Consider the following 14,313-nt stretch of genomic DNA (forward strand, 5'->3'; position numbering starts at 1 on the left):
ATGGCCACCTACAGGTTTATCAAGGGTGACCACCAGCATCTGGGGGAACGTTTGTTCACCAGAGCGCCCCAAGGGATGACGAGGTCGAATAGTCACAAACTACTTCAAGATCGTTCATAAGGAAGAATTTCTTTACTGTCCGAGCCCCCAAGGTCTGGAACAGCCTGCCACCGGAGGTGGTTCAAGCGCCTTCATTGAACACCTTCAAGATGAAACTGGATGCTTATCTTGCTGGGATCCTATGACCCGAGCTGACTTCCTGCCCTTTGGGCGGGGGGCTGGACTTGATGATCTTCCGAAGTCCCTTCCAGCCCTGATGTCTATGAAATCTATGAAATTAGAGGATTTTTTTTGATACTTGAAATTTTCCTTTGGTTTTCTCATTTCTGACTAAAATGCATGGTATAAGGAAGGTGGCAAAAAGGGGCCACTAATATTAGGATCAACATCCTGTTATGTTTTTAGGATCTTGTCTTAACTTACACTGAGGAATCACTGAGGCTAGAGACGGACATTCAAAAAGCCTGAGCCTGAATTGATTCATTCTTTGCAGGTTAGTCTGACCTGCAGAGAGTGAACTGGTTTGTAAGTCACTAGATGTTGGGCACATGCCTGCCATGGCTCAAGCCAGAAGCTGGGGGGCGCTAGAGCATGGCTGTCAGCCACTGACAAAGGGCAGGGAAGAGAGATGCCCTCCAAGGCTCTCACACCTTCCTGGTGGAACGGAGGGGGCATGGCCAGGCACCATTGGGGGCTAGCAGGGGGCAGGAGTCGGGGTGGGGAAAAAGTCCTTTCTCTGAAGCAAGCATGTATTGAACACAGGAAGTTGCAGCCTCAAGCATACACCAGGGAACTATCAAAAATCTTTGCCTAGGCTAAAATACAACCCAATAAAACACAGCATTCACAACTTAGTCTAACTTAAAATGTAAAGCAGGAAGATGAGAAAGCTTTGCATGAATCTTGAGTACTCCTGAGGGCAGAGTGTCTCCTTACAGCCAAAAGGAATCTCCTTATAGCCAAAAGGAATCATGGCTTGTGGTAGAGGTGATGTCTTTTATTAGACCAACTAGATTTTTGCAAAAAAGATTTTTTTTTTAATTTTATTTTTTATTTATCCACCTATGGGACAGGGTGGCCCAGGAATGCAAGCAGTGAGGGGGGGTTTATTCTCCGCTCCCTTTCCTGTCTCACTAGTAGGGACTGTAACCAGGGGTCTGCTGGGCAGGGCAGAGCAGCCCTTGCCAGTGTCCCTCATCCCCTTCCCCGCCTCTCTCTCCTGGACCCACTGTGGAATTAACCCCCTCACTGCCTGACTGCCAGCAAGACTGGTCACACCCTGGAGGTGGGGGTGGGTACAGAAGAAGGAATTAACTCTCTCCTTGCCTGGCTGCAGGCAAGCTATAGAAGTGCAGCCAGGCTAGCAAAACTCAGCTGTGGTCTGAGGGGACGGAGGAAGGAATTAAACCCCCCTTTCTGCTCTTTTGCCTCAGAGGCCATAGCGGGCTAACTCTGGCCATGCCCCACCCCTGCTCAGGGTAGAGAATAGAGGGGAGGGGCTAGCCCCTCCTAGCTCAGAGAGCATGCTGGGATGCTGGGGGAGTCTGGTTTATCTTAAGCCAGGAAGGGGTCTGGGACAGACATTGCTTAAACTAGTTTGAGCCAAATCATAGATTTCATAGACATTAGGGGCTGGAAGGGATCTCATGAGATCATCGAGTCCAGCCCCCTCGCCATAGGCAGGAAGTCAGCTGGGATCAAGTGACCCCAGCAAGAAATACATCCACAAGTTTTCTGAAAGAGTCCAGAGTAGGTGCTTGTTAAATCTGATACTACATTCAACCAGGTTTATCTCAAACCTGTTTCGGCTGTTTTCAAACTGGTTTGTGTGCACCGAACATCTGTTCTATAACAGGTTTAAACCAGTTTCTGATCACTTAAACTGGTTTATGTGTAACGTCTGTCCCTAGCCTGAAAGACAAGTGAGGAAGTTTGGAGTGATTACCCCAGGCTTCATCCCATAGACTGCTATGTACTTCTTTCCTGCCTCTTATTGACTCCAGTTGTTCTGAGTACTTTCTGTAAGGCACTGTAGAGGCATCTTACTCTCTCATCCTATAAGTGATTCACAAGATTAGTAAGATTGCAAGGACTCTGAAGTTTGGAAAGGAAATGGAAAACTCCAGATTAGCCTTTATTTATTTGTAATATTGGGTTTTAGAAACCCTGGGGATATAATGTAGATTTGTTAGTTCTTTGTTTACCTTGTTTTATTCCACAGGAGCTTTCACTGCACCATTAACTGTAATTTTTATTTTTATAAAATGTTTCAACTTTTTTCTTTCTCAAGTGCTGCCTGCTTTGTGCTGAATTCTTTATGTTGGAAAGAATTGAAACATTCATGATATCCTCTTCTTTTAGCATTTGCTGTACTTATTAGAGGTTAGGTTAAAATATTTTCAGATAAAAAAATGGATATCCATAGTTAAATTTGATTTTCATTTAAGGATATTGAAGCATCCTGTCACAATACCTTACATTTTATTTTTTCAGTAGCTTGCTATTACGATAATTTACAAAGAAGTGTTTTAAAACCTGTACTTTTATAAACAACATTAAAATAATTTTACCCTTCTCTGAAAAAGTTTGTGGGGAGAGGCTAGAAGTTAGCCTCTCTCACTTGAATATTCATGCTTCTAGTTCTAACTGTCAACATTTCTTAAGTCATTACTCTTTGTTCAGAGTCTTCATGATGTTTGCTTATGTTTAAATAATACATAGACACAAACAGTTCTAGACTCTTATGGCCCTCTGATAAGTATTTTCCTGATACTTGGAGTTCCTCACGCTACATGTTGTCTGTGTATGTATACACTACCTGTTGTAATCTGCCTTGAAGTGAAGAGGATATTCATCTTAACACTTTGTATAATCCACTTTAAATAGAATGCCTTTTCTACCTATCTGTTTCTAATGCACTAGTAACTGGGTGGGAACTCTGACAGTTCAGGAAATATTAAATTATTGTCTTCAAGGGTTGTAGTTCTTCTTTTCAGTACAGTAAAAAAACCCCACAAAACTTGAAACAACACAGTCAAATTAGTGTTTTAAAAATAAATATTTACTTTCCCTCTCTACAGTTCAGTATAGTCTGAGGGCTAAATATGTTCCTCTGGCCTCAGTACATGTTGCTGAGCTAGAGAAGTGGAATATTATGTAGACGAGATGACACAAGGTCATCTCTATCTGCTTATGTCTTCACACAGAACTTCAGCCCAGGTAGAAGATACCATATTTTCTTGCAGGCCACATGCCCCCAAATACACCTTGTTTTTGGGTGGGCAGAATGAAGACATTTTTTTTTCAGTTATGCCTGCATAAAGTGGGCACAGAGCCAAATCTTCAGCACATTCACCTTCCTTTTCCTGCTTAACTAAAATCTGAAACCCTAGTTACTGCTGAAGACTGGTTGGTATCTGTAGGTGAACCTATTTTGAAAAGAGCTAAAAACAGTCTGCAAGTCTGTGAAATGGGAGACAAGTGACAAAGAGCAGCTAGCAGACAGGAAAATTGCCATGAGAAAAGTTAGCATGATTAGTGGAACATTAAGACCTTTACACAATGACCACTAAAGTACTGTTTTCATAATTTTGCAGTTGACAAAATTGTGACATGGACATTGGACATATTCAGAATTCTTCCCAATTCAGCCAGTGATATTTTTGAAATTTCACACTTTGAAAGATCAGGCAGAGCTCTAAGTACTAGACTCCCCCATCTCTCCCCCACCCCCTTATTATTTACTCAAAACTAAATTGGTTTGGAATATGTTTTAGGAAAAACATCAGCCAAATTAAAATGTAATTGAAGTTATTCCGTTTTTGTCAACTCTGACTTGATTTTTTTTGGAAGAATGCAATAGTGTTTACTTGGTAGTTAGCGGTGCCCACACTCTGACTTTTCCAAGTATTGATTAGTTTATGTTAACATGATTTGGAACAGACATTCTGTTAGTATAGTTCACCTTTTGTCATTTTACCATGATCAGATTTCTAGCTTTATAGAGAAGGTTCATGTTTGTGGTTAGCATTATGCTGCTATAAGCAGAAACATTCTTTCCTGAGTGTCCCCCAAGTGTTTCCGTTCAAGATTTAGCCTTTCTTTGCTTTCCTTCCCCCCAAAAAAGGGCCAAGACTAATATCTAGTGTGCCAGTGGTTAGGATTTATTTCTGGAGCTCACATAGGTCATTCAATACTCTTTAATGCTTCATCTAAACTTGAAGATCAGGTTACAGCTGCATGTTAAAATCCTGGCCTAAAGTAAGTTTGGAAAAATACATACTTAGGTACTTACTGTTAACAATTATACTCAGTCCTGGTACTCCTGGTAGTTTATTTTTGTCAGAAAGTCCTCTTAACAACTTTTCTTGTTTAAAAGACTGCTTTTCATTAATGTGTTTAGTCAGTAATACGTGCATTAACTGGCTGTTAGATCAGAAAAAAGTCATAGTAAATTACAGTACATTGCTAATTAAACAGTGATTAAAAGGAATGTGCACAAATCTAAGGCATTCTGCAGAAATCCTCTGTGAAATAGGTGACAACTCTAAAGATCATAATTAAAGCAAATAAATGCTGCAAATTGTGACTGAATTCAGTGAGTGAATGGTCAGTTGTTATCAAACCAATATGAAGATCTGCTTTGTTTCTTAAAACATAGTTTTTATTGCTTTTGTTTTGTACTTTCTGAGGTGATGTCCACAGTACTGAAGTTTTTTTTCCCATACAGCTGTTCTAGAGTGCTTTGACTTCTATAAAACTGAAATTAATTTTGAATATATAATATGATTTAATATGTATTCAGGGGCTGCATTGTGTAAGATTTGTTTGGAAAAAATGCTATTGTATTGTAGCACACTAAATAATCTAGTAGATCAGCTTAGGGTTCATGCAGTAGTATTTAGGCAAAACCATAGTTATTGGATTTTGCATTCAGAAAAAGAGCTTCTCTATCTGTTTTCCCCAGAGTAACGGATAAACTACAACCAATGTGTAATCATCATGTAAAGCTTCCATGATATTAAACAATTCCTGGAGATAGTATTTTATGATGGAAAAAATGAGTCGCTCTTGAATAGAAAATAGACAAAGCTGTCTCTGTCTTTCAACTCATCATATTTTATTCTTTTGAGAATAGTGTTTTGGTAGCTTTATTTGTTACAAAAGATAAGCTGAAAGGTATTTAGTGTAAAGAAGGCTCTTATTTTTCAAAGTACTGTCTCATTACAGTTGTGTTATATATTAGGCAGTCAGTGGGGAGAGGGATGGTTTGTATGTATTTTATGATCAGATATTAACATTATTAAAACTCATTATTTGAGGCCATCTCTTTTAACAGAACAGTCTAAATGTAACTTTTGTTTCTCTTTTTTCTTTTCCCTTTTTTGGTCATATTTGACGTTTTAAACTAGCTTAGAACCAACCTGCAAGTCAAGAGGCTTATTATTTTTTGGCTCTATCCTGAGTGATTTACTACCATGAACACCCACTCATCGTCATCGTCCTATTAACTGTAATGTGTAGAGGTGAGCACTTACTATTTCTGCTACAGTATTAGGGCCTTAACAAGTATCACTTGTTTTTCTGACGTCTGGAAAAACAGTGCTTGATGTTTACCATTGCAAGAAATATGGGTGAGGTTAATTTAGGTTATAGACTTTAGAACACTGTTAGTGTTGTCAAAATATAGATTTGATAACAACAGTAAGCAAGAAAGAAATCCACAAAAAAACCATTTTGATTTTCTTAATGATACTGTTTAGAGCTTAATTTAATATTTATATTTTTAAATATTTGCATTCAATTTGTAGAAACATGTTCCAATTATATTTTGATTGAATGCCCTTTGGCCAGAATTAAGTTTCTATCCAATTTATGTCAGTTTAGATTTGGGATGGAAAACCTGCTCCCTGACCAGTCTAAGAGCTACTCATAGGCTAGTTTCAACTACCCAGAGTATGAAAGACAGGTATAAAATGTTCAGAACAGTATCAAGTACTTAAATGCAGGCAGCTCAAACAAGAACCTTCTAGTTCCTCTGATTTAATGACGGTTGAAGAAATAGGTCTTATTTCTTTTCATTTTTGTCATGTCTATAGTTAAGATTCTCCAAGTTATCCATCTCCCTGATTACATATGACCTATATATGGCCAATTGTTTTCATTATTAGTTTTCTTCATAAGGAGTGTCTGAAGACATTTATGTCACATTTATATGTTTTATGGGTGCTTTTTTGTGGGGGGAGGTGGGAGGTTGTAACTCGAAAGCTTGGTGGAAAAGAGGAACACCAAAGCAACATCCCCAGAAAATCTAAACTTTCAACATTTCTTTGGGGCAGACCATGTTTTATTATGCATTAATTATGTGTCAATAACATACCTAACACGCAGTGGGTTGCTTTCTCAAAGGTTAGGGAATTTTTCACATTCGTGTCGGGGAAAATGGTTTAGAGTAAAGTCGGGGAAGAACTTTAACTTGCCTGGAAATAAGAACCTTGATCTTGTGGACATCTCTGAGGCATTCGTGCACATTTAATAGTCACCACAAGCAATGGTAATGTTCAAACAAAAGCAAAAAATTAATAATATTATACAATTCTTTCGTTTCTGCTGTGCCTCATCTCCTGCTGTGTCACGGTCTACTGAAAAAAATTCAACAGGCTATTCAGTCTCTTTGCAGCTAGATCACAGTAGAGGCACTCCAGAGAATTTTCTGCAGAGAACTGCTAACAAAAGCACACTCAGCAGGTAAGGGATAATATTAGACCTGTCCAGTCATTGCAGTTTCTCTCACGCAGAAAAGATGTAATATATCTCTTTAGATAAAGCTTTATGTCCACCTAGTTCCTCATGACAGGTTGGGGCTTTCAGTGAAGATAGTACCCTGCAGATAATTTCTCCGACAGAGAGTAAAATCTTCCATATTGGCAATCTGGATTAAGGCTTGCATTCCTGTTGCCCTTCTAGCTAAGAAAAAGGATGGATCAAAAACAGAATTTAACTATAGCTAAGACATTTAAAAAGGGTTGACTGAGTCAGAATCTGATCCTGTAGGAATTTTTTTTAATTCTCAATCCTCATAATGTATAATTAAAAAGAAAATAAAACTCCACTGTAGGCATCAATAACGATTCTGATTCAGCTTTCATTCCAAAAAAAACATGCTGAAATCTTCTAAAGGAAGAGAGAAACCTGATGCTCCAGTTTCTGATTCATTAAAAGGGTTAATTGACTTTGAGTAGCTGTAGTCTGCAGTAGACAATCCAACTAATTAACTCTTAAGTTTCCCAGCCTTTACAAGGGTAAGGCAAAAAAAAATCTGTAGTTGCTCAAATATATTCTGTTAAATATATGACCAAGAGGCAATTGCTGTCCCTTTCAAAGTGCTGCATTGAGCTATTGATGTGGTAGAGACAGTGCTACTTCATTGTACAGGGGAGCCAGGATAGAGGTTCTGCATCACCTTGCAGAGCAGTTTGTGTTCAGGAATGGACTGATCATTGCATTCCCTGGAGCAAAGATTCCCTGCAGCTATTCAGGAACAGGAGCAGGAACTGCAATAACAGTGACAGAGCATCCTTATTTCCATTTCACAGCCTTCCAGAATAGGATGTGTTCATCCCATCAACAGTCGCCTTCTGTTCTCCATCCTTCCCCAGAAACTTTAAACAAAGGCTAGTTACTCATAATATCTGAATCATTTAGGAAGAGAATTGCAGATATGAGAGAAGATTTCATCCTCTGGAGAACTATTTTTAAAGTATTTAGTTTTTTTTTTTTACCCATTAGCTTTTTCACATAACATTATCTGCAGTATCTTAACAGTATTAAGGTCCATAAGAGCATAACAAGGGTAGTTAGATCTCTGAATATTGGGTTGTTGGGTCAAAGATAGCTATATTAGATTCTGGGATAAATAAGAGCAGCACCACAAGGCTGCTTAAAGTGTGTCTTAAATGTTTGCTTGACTGTTTGAAGAGTGTCTAGTGTGTACAGTACATAGGATGACACTGGAATATTGGGTGTTGAATCAGGTCAATTTTCAGGAGAGAAGCTGATAATCAATATAACTTGAATTTCAAATGTCATTTTATCTCCTGTTCTATCTCACCCAGTATAAGTACATATTACTTCTATCATATTAGGGACGGTACTGTTTCCAGTTCCGATGCCCACGTTCTTTTAAAAAATACTGGACAAGTGGAGATGGAAATGGGAATGGTGAAGTGCACAGAAAACCCTGGAAGATGAACTTGAGGTCCAGGAAATATATTTTACAGTGAGAAACTTCACAGAGGCTTGATCTGTTTTCCTTAGGCACATGATAAACCTGGAATGTTCAATAGCCCTGCTTTCTATAACTGGAGTATAGAGATGAAAATCTGTACCCAGTGGTGCTCATTGCAGGATCAAAGTCTTATATGTGCCTATCAGGAAAGACATGCCTACATTGAACACCTGTGCCAGGTGTGGTGCCCTGGTGTTTTATTCAGGTTATTTCCTGGGCTGGATGCAGTTTAGCTATCTATGTTCATGTAGTGCTGCTGGCAGGCTAATTAGGGTTGACTCCAGGAGGTAGCCTGCGCAGACGAGCATGGTCATTTGTGAATGTTCATGCATGACATGGCAATTCTGTAATGTAAATACAAATCAGGGGTCATGTTACTTTGGAAAGGGAAAACAATCTAGTTCCAAGGGAAAGTACATAATCATGAGGGAGATGGGCAGGATTCAGTCTTCTATAAAATAGTGTGTTCTTTTTAACATGAAAACAATATACCTGTAGATACACCTCTAGTTTATTATAGGCTTTATTATGCAAAATATATATGTTTTGATCTATGAGCTCTAAAACCTTAATGTCTAAATTCCAGATGTTTTCAATCTTTAAGGATGTCTGAGTGTCACTAGAGCATAAGGTAGGAACCTATAAAGATAACAGCAATGTTTTTTAATTAAACGACCACTTTTATATAGCTAACCAGTGAATCAAGATCTTGTCTCTACTACTTAAGGGCTTTAAAAAAAAATCTATACCTTTTGTAAAATAGCATATGGTTTATGTCACACATAAAAATATGAGTCAAGACAAAACCCAAAAATGTACTCTGCATATTTGACACACATTTTCTTCTGCAATTGTTGATGCTTAGATTACAATTGAAGCAATATTCTAGGAACAGGTTTTGAGAGTGGCAATACTATATGGCCTCAGTAGTGCTTCCACAGTTAGAGTTGTAACAGTTTCCATAATAGGGTTGTTTATGATTTTCCCTACTTAACTTTCTGCAAGGAAGATTCTTTCTAAAAAAATATTTATTGTGTTCACATATAGACCGTTGGCAAACTCTGCAGAAAATTAACATTTTAGTAATACAAAATGCCTGGGGTGGGGTGGGGTGGGGTGGGGGAATCTGAGAGTCAGGAATAAAGGTAAGGAAAGATTTTTCAGTTTTTTGAAAACTTTTCTTATTATTGTTTGAACCATTGTTCAATAAAGCAAAATTGGATTGCTCATCTGAATTCCATTCATTTGTCCTCAATAACATCAAATAGCTAAGGCTTTTTTGGTCATTAACTTGAATGTTTTTTGTTATTTGTAGTTGTAATAAATGTTATGGCTCCTAGGAATTGTTGGTCTCCTGATTTAGGAGATTGCTTAGGCAATTTTTTTAAAGGAAGCTTAATGAATTGGCAGCCTGGATGTAAAGATTTAATTGCAATGAAACCAATCCACACAAGAAAAGAAAGGAGAAGGGCCATAGGAAGGGACCTAGTGAAGGGCTCTCTAGCAGCCAGGCAAAAGACCTGATGGTTGATACCTGCAAGAATCTGGAGTGAAGCCTCATCTGGGAAAGACCTGGTGTCAGGAAATCAGTCTGTTGTAGAACAATTTGTGGGAAAGATTTGTATTTGAATTGACAATGAACTATTTTGTTGGTTAATGATCTAGACCCTAAATAAGGGGTGTATTTGAATTGTATGAGATTATGTGCATTGGTGCAGGAGCTAAGCTGAAGGACCAGACATTTGGCACTGTGGGATAAAAAAAATTCTGAAATTGATGCTTTCTTAAATTGAGCTTGCAGACTTGTAGTGAGCTTTATGTGGGCAGACTCCAGCTCTCATCTAGAGTTCATTACAGGATCTATTTCTTTTGGCATTGGTCCCAAACAATTTCTGGAAGAAAGATTTGTGTCAAGGTTAGAAGTGAAGGGGATTCTTCTATCACTCTTTCAGAAAAATTTTTTTTTGGCAATACTGGCCTGTATGGAAGTGCCATACTCATGACTCATGCCATACTCATGACATCACTAAGGTTATTAAATCTGGGTTTTGTATGCTATTGGGTTGTTAACTGTGCTAAAGGGGAAAAGCATGAGAAAGTGGGGGATTAAGTTAACAAGAAAAACAAAGATTACTGGTTTATTCCATTTTGTATTTAAACTATTGCTTTGCAAAGAAAACTGAAGGAGCTTGAAGCAAACTGCTTTACTTGTTCTGATGTCTTAAAACAGGAACATGCAACCGTCAAATGATTTGTGGAGAACTAACTCCTGAATTTTACAGTGCTGATGACTAGGAAGTAATATGAAGTGACTACCTGGCATGATGCAAGATTACAAGGCAGTAATGCGAGTACAGTAAACAAGAGTATGCAGGTTTTAAAATATGGAGGCTCTCAGAATAAAATGAGTAGCTTTTATATTTGTACCACACTGGTGTTGCATTGAGGATTGGAGGCCCCTTTATGCTTGGCCTTCAAACACAAATTAAAGACGATCACAAATTTGTTGGTATCCAGGAACCAGCAGAGTTGCTTTGTATATAATTTGATGAGCCATGAAAAGACTGATGCAATTCCAGGATGTGTTAGGAAAGGTATTTTTAATAGAGACAGTGTGAGTATTGCTCTACAAGGTGTTAATTAGACCCTATTTAAACAATTATCAGCACATGTGATATGTGAATTTAATTATTTGGCATTTGAAAGGAAACTTGATCTCTATACAGGGTCTCCAGCTATCCCATGATTCAGGGCTTTTGAAGATCACCTGTAGAGACTAGGAAGTATTTCCTCCTAGTGAATGTTGTTTTGGGGTATTTTTTCAGCTTCCTCTGAAGCCACAGCTGAATGTGGGAGGTTGGCTGACGTGGCCAGCTCATATATATGATTGGAGGATCTTGCTCATGCTTTCACAGTCAAGCTGACTGCCACAAATTCTCCACCCCCCCACCCCCCCAGTGTCAAGTTAGCTAGGATTGTGGGGTTTTATACTTTTCTTTCCATAGCATGACATAGTCCCCTTCCTAAGAATAAGAACTCTGATGCATGAAAGACCTCAATGCAACTTTGTGTTATATTTCTATAATGTATTAGTCTTATTTTTTGTAGAGCAAAAGGAGTATAAGATAGCCCAACAAAATGAAGAAAACTAGGTTAGTTTTGTGTCCGTAACACAGTTTAACTTTTACAGAGTAAATCTCATTGAACACTTGAAATGGAAGCTATCTGTGAACTGTGCACATCCCTTCAAGAACCTTAACTCTTCTAGTAGTGGCAGCTGTGGTATCTCTGGCGATGCAGCTATTTTAAATGGGCTCCCAGATCCTGTTACTGAGGGGTTAAAAGTGCTTGGAATGTATAAATAAACATTTTCTCACTTAATCCAATCATTGCTGTTATCTTTAAAAAAATGAATAAATAAATAATTCACCCCTCAGTAGTGTATCTCTGGCATCCCAGGCAAGAAAGCAATACAAACTAACCCATCATGTCAACAGCTGAATGAATTCCTTCAGTAGAAAACCTCTTTTAAAATTAATGGCCTGCTGCAGCATGAGAAGTGCTCAGCAAAGGAAATATTTATAGGTTTTTCTCCTAACTTCTGACCCTTGAAATTAAAAACACTTTCCCCATCCCCTCCATTCCAGTTAACCCTCAGGAAAAATGTCTCTCTTCACGAAAGGAATTGGTTTTAACAACATTAAGATGACACAACTCTCTTTAGGTGCTAAAAACCCTATGTAAGAGAGTCTTTACATGTTAGCCTGAAAATTCTGACATACGAAAAACCTAATTATTTTCATTTTTGCTTTTATAAGAATATCCAGAAAAAATGCACTACGTGGTTGTTCCCATTAGCTAGACTTCCTGCTCACCATCTTTATACCCAGTGCCTGTAATTTGTATTTCCAAAGGTATTTCCACAAAGCACCGCAGGGCCATCAACAAGGTCTCTACCTCATTGACAAGTGCATACTTTGAATGAAGCTTTTCAGAATATTGAAAAATTGGTTTCGGTTGAATGCACAGGTGACAGTTAAAAATAAAACTCCCATACCAATCGTAACTGGAATTTCAATACAGCTTAAGCACACTGTAAGTAACAAAACACGGTTTCCTTTTATAGGGGCATCACTTTATTCAGAACTTCTTCAATTGTCTTTCATGCACTGATAATTAAAAAAAAAAAATCAAAACAAATTCCCTAACTGAAAAATACACACTCGCTTTATAATTACCTATTTCAAAGCTGTAATTGAGCATTTCATTATAAAGATGCTAATCAATCCAGAACAATACTCCAGGGACAGCACATGTATCAAGAGACAGCCATTATAATAGAATATGCAGCAGTAACTTTCATGAATTATCATCAGTTGCTCAAGCTTTTCTGCTTTGAAAGATGAAACTCCCACAAGATGCACTGCAGCACTGCATACAGAACTCCTCTCTGGCTCATCTTCTAGACTAAAAATTTACTGAGAAAGTAGCTATCTTGTCATCAAGATTAATTCATTAAATTTCTTGATTATAAAAATTAAAAAGCACTTCAACCTTTTTCGTAAGCAAAGAGAAGTCAAGTCAAACATGGAATAACATCTAAGTCAAGGAAACCTAGAAGGTTCCAGTATTTCTATAGAATACCATTCATAGAAGTCCTTATTCTTAAAATTATCAGTTTCCATAGACTTTCTTAAAATTCATTGTTCTGGAGATCAGGTTTTTAATGGCAGTTTACAGATAGCAGCCAAGTTGAATATCATCTGCCATACTGCTGAGTAAGCACAAAATATTTGGTGTCTTAAAAAGGAACCTCCTAATAGTAAACTCTGCCAATCAGAAAAGTTGACCTATCCATATAATTTTATATGCACTATAATGTGAACGTTATACAAAGTACTAATAAAAATAATATTCTAAAAAAAATTGTTGAATACAAGGAAATTAATATGAGGGGGAAAAGGTTTCCCAATTTTAGTTCTGTAGAACCTCAAACTATACATGAGAAGCCTATTCAAATTCCTTCCCCTTTGCCTCCTGCCCCATTCCCCCATACATTTCCAGTATGGACCATAAACTATTATGAACCATATATGCACATACAGCATTCAGATGATCCTGAAGTTTACCTGCTCATTATGAGATTGGGGCTTCATCCCTGTACAAACCAGTTACTCAGTCTACCTTCAAACTTCCCTGTCTTCTTTAGAGACCACAGACACTATTGCATTTTATTCTTTAGATATGCACCAAGAACCAGACAAAACAAAAAAAAATTGTAGTTTCTACCTTTCTCTTATTTTCTGGTATACTGGCCAGTTTACTCTCATGGTATGAGGGAGATGACAGATGCATGATTCATAGTTTAATATACAGAGATGTTTTGCAGTGTCTAGTTACATTACTACTCAAATAAACAACATTAGCTCAATTTTTTGTACTTTTCAATTAGCAGTTTCAGTGCCCTTTTGGTTTAAAAGGAAAATATCTGAAGCTTTAAATTATGGGTACTACAAGTTAATTGTTTAGCAATTTACAACTTTTATGAATAATTTCTTAATCTGCTTTTTCAGGGTCATAAATATGTATTTCTTGAAGCGATATTAGATCTATTTCAAGTTAAAATACTTAATACTTCCAGTATTTAAATAAACTTAATGCGTAGGTGTCAACCATTTTTTCACATTAAATAGCTTTTCTGGCAAGCAGCAAATCTAAATGCAACAGAAAAAATATTGCAGGTCATAATTGCAGTTACAAAAGATGGTGTAATTAAACACCCAAGTATCAAATTAGCATGTGACATTTTATTATTCATGCCAAATAATTATGGGGTATAATCTGTAAACATGCATCATGTGTAGAAAAAAAGAATGTTCCCAAATCACTTAGGGCAATAAGTCCCAGTGAAAGATAAATACCCCTTCATTTTACTGTATAAAGATACTGACACAGAAGACAAGAGA

At 37.5% G+C, this 14,313-nt stretch overlaps 1 protein-coding gene across 25 annotated transcripts in view; it reads left to right on the forward strand.

Moving 5' to 3' along the window:
* PTPRD (protein tyrosine phosphatase, receptor type D) overlaps positions 1-14,313 on the forward strand; it is a 956,762-nt gene that overhangs the window by 445,161 nt on the left and 497,288 nt on the right. The window contains exons 2-3 of one of the 25 annotated variants that reach the window (XM_025197514.1): positions 5,477-5,585; positions 8,934-8,978. The exons of 23 other annotated variants lie outside the window; for them this stretch is intronic. The gene's annotated coding sequence lies outside the window, so the exon portion shown is untranslated. The remainder of the gene's footprint in view (positions 1-5,476; positions 5,586-8,933; positions 8,979-14,313) is intronic. One more of the 25 variants, XM_025197515.1, reaches the window with a different exon arrangement.

Source organism: Alligator sinensis, unplaced genomic scaffold (assembly GCF_000455745.1).
Source record: "Alligator sinensis unplaced genomic scaffold, ASM45574v1 scaffold392_1, whole genome shotgun sequence".
Taxonomy (NCBI): Eukaryota; Metazoa; Chordata; order Crocodylia; family Alligatoridae; genus Alligator; species Alligator sinensis.